This window comes from Esox lucius, chromosome 7 (genome assembly GCF_011004845.1).
Source record: "Esox lucius isolate fEsoLuc1 chromosome 7, fEsoLuc1.pri, whole genome shotgun sequence".
NCBI classification, from domain to species: Eukaryota; Metazoa; Chordata; class Actinopteri; order Esociformes; family Esocidae; genus Esox; species Esox lucius.
Window position 1 is genome coordinate 16,276,272 of NC_047575.1, and position 2,902 is coordinate 16,279,173.

Consider the following 2,902-nt stretch of genomic DNA (forward strand, 5'->3'; position numbering starts at 1 on the left):
GTCTCCCTCTCTCTCTGATGGACAACAAGATAGTATCCACATCTTTGCTTTCTTTCAGACACTCTAAAAGTCTTTATCGCTAATAAATTTACTAAATTTATTTAGGGGGTGATTCATGGACAAATACAACTTACTAAACAGGATATGTTATGTCTTGTTACGCCTATAGCAATTGACAGACACTCCGGTTTAATACTGCTTACTTCACCTTCAGCAATCATATCTAGTTACTTAACAAACAAATGTAAAATAGACTGAATTTACTGAAGTGTTTGTCATAAGGTCAGATGTCTTGATTTTAATGACAGTGAGCAGGTGAGCTAACAGAAGGCTTTACAGGGAGAGAACATGGGTTTATATCCAACACTAAGTAACACATTACAATGGTACACATAAGGTACCTGATACAGCAGTCGTCAATTTGATCAGTACTGATGCAGCCCTACTCCATTATAAGTTAATCTTCATTTAATTGTTTTTTCCCCCCATCAGAAATCACATGTCATAGAGAGTACATCCACTGTTCTGTCTGAAACCAAAGCGAACTCCCATCCCATTCACACAGCAATTATAGAATGTGTCCCTTTAGCACAGCCGAAGAAGTCAGTCAGTAATCCTGTTTGTCCTGTGATTATGTACCTGCTGACAGTAGCTTCCCCTTATCCCTGTTGGCTCTGCCTGGGTTCTACTGCTCTCCAGAGAAGTAATAATGACGCATGGATCCCATGGGAGGGGGGGCAGCTCCCGGGTCCTCAGGGGGAAGTTGAGTGTTGAACAGGAGCCGGGGTCACACTGACCGTGGAAGGTAAAGGGGCGTCAGGAGACAGAGGATGCAGACATTATGAAGTCTGTAGTGATGAACGAGGCTCGGGACTTTCTCCAAAGTGCGTAGCGTCTGTGTGAGGTAAGAGCATTGCTGCTGACATCTACTGGCTAGACACACACACACACACAAACACGCACACACACACACATACAAACACGCACACACAGACACACGCACACGCATTGTTATCGTTAGACTGCAGCCCTTTTCCCAGCACTTAAAGGTGAGACACTTTTCTATTCTCATGCCCTCTCGTTTTGGCCTAAGGGCCTTGTTTTGTGGTAGGAGAGATTTCCTCCTAAATCAACAATCCAAACCTGAGTCATGGTAGGACTCTAAAAGTTTGCACTGCCATTAGTTTTGTTCCATCCAAACTGTGAGAACAAACACATCAACAGATCCAGGCAGAAAGCCCTGTCTGGGCACACTGAACTAACTCTGTCTATCCCAAACAAACAGCTCTACAAAGCCTCACACACAGGCCTCCCTGATTCCCGCTAGCACAGTGACACTTGAAAGTGTTTCAGAGACTTTCAGAGGAACATCAGTCTTTCCCCGACACAAAAGCTTCAGGAAAAGGCAAACATGGTACAAAACACGGATCACATTAGAGCCATTTAATCAGTGGGCTTACAGGGAGAGGCCCTCTGTACTGCTGGCTCTGGAGCCACGGCTAATTGTCTCCACATTGTCTCTGCCTGCCCTGGACAAGAGAGGCTCTGTCAAAGCACTAGCCACAGCTGGGGGAGGAACCTGAGTGCCATGTTTGTTTTTGAGGTGTTTTCCTGTATTCCTGTGTGCTTCTCATATTGTATATATGTGATTTATGGCTATTGTCTACAGGCACGATAACCAGCACAGTAGCATCCATGTGTGAGTCAGCCAGCAGCCCTGGGCGTGTCCGGTAGCACATCTTCGTGGGTTTCCACCTGCACAGACACCCCCCCCATCCAATTTCCTCACAGGCCGTAATCCCTTGTCTGACAGGAGACACAAAACCTGCCAAGCCATGCTCTTTTCAGGGCGTAAGTACTTTCTATCCCCGCAACTATTAATTGAAGTTTTATGTTCTGTTTGAGTGTGCTTTTCAGGTTACAACATTATTTTTTTCTTCAACCAAGGACACAAATTGAACGGCAGTTGTTGTGGTACATTACTTAAGGACGTTAGTCTTTACTTACATGCTGTGTAGGTGAAAATGCAAGTAAATGTATTTTGCCTTGTAAATGATTTCCATAAGAACAGTTTCCATAAGAACATGTGTCTATTCCATAAAAGGTGATTATAATAAAACTAAAATCGATTTGCGCAATCCAAAATGTCAAATTCAATGAAATCCTTGACACCTTCTGCTCTTGCTTTGGTTTAATATTCCCTTATTTATTTTCACATAGTGTTTTTTGCATACTAAATGTGTTGCTATGTGACTGAGTTTGCAAAACATGTCATTTGCAGTGCTGAGGGTTGTGGGTTTAATTCCTACTAGGGCCAGAGATGCATAAAAATCTTGCTGTAGGACTGTAGGTTTCTTTGTTTAACAGTGTCTACCTATTGGAATATATTATTATACTAGAATGAGGAGGGGAATGTGTTTCCTCTCAGTCAGCAATTTGTAAAAACAAAAGTTGTGCCGACAACCCTTGGTCCAATGACGTGTGGACTTGCAGATACAAACAATTGTGTCCCAACATGTATTCACATTAAGGTCTACATCTGTCAGCAGGCTTCATTCCAAAGACAAGTTGAGTTGCTCTTGGAGGCTCCCTCTCATCTCCAGAAAAGTTGCAGCTTTGCATGTTTTGACACATTACGTTTCAGCACTTCCAATATTTACACAGTCACGGACCACCCAGGATACCTGCTTTTGTTGCCTCATCAGAAATATAATGGAGTGATTTGGACAACCATTTTGTTGGCCATTAAGTGCCTCAAAGATGGTGTGTCATCAAAGACGTTTTTTGAAGATGAACAGAAATTGCTTCTCCAATAGAAATCCCTGATCATAATTGTAGGTGTTTTTATGGCAATGTAACTAAGCTTACATTTACAACCATATGTCATGGTATATAAGGGTTC

At 42.6% G+C, this 2,902-nt stretch overlaps 1 long non-coding RNA gene across 1 annotated transcript; it reads left to right on the forward strand.

Annotated features, from left to right (window-relative positions):
- Nucleotides 1–697: 697 nt before the first annotated feature.
- LOC117594703 lies at nucleotides 698–2,145 on the forward strand. Its single transcript, XR_004575916.1, has 2 exons — nucleotides 698–904; nucleotides 1,670–2,145. It is a non-coding gene; the product is annotated as an uncharacterized LOC117594703 (long non-coding RNA).
- The last annotated feature ends 757 nt before the right edge of the window (nucleotides 2,146–2,902 follow it).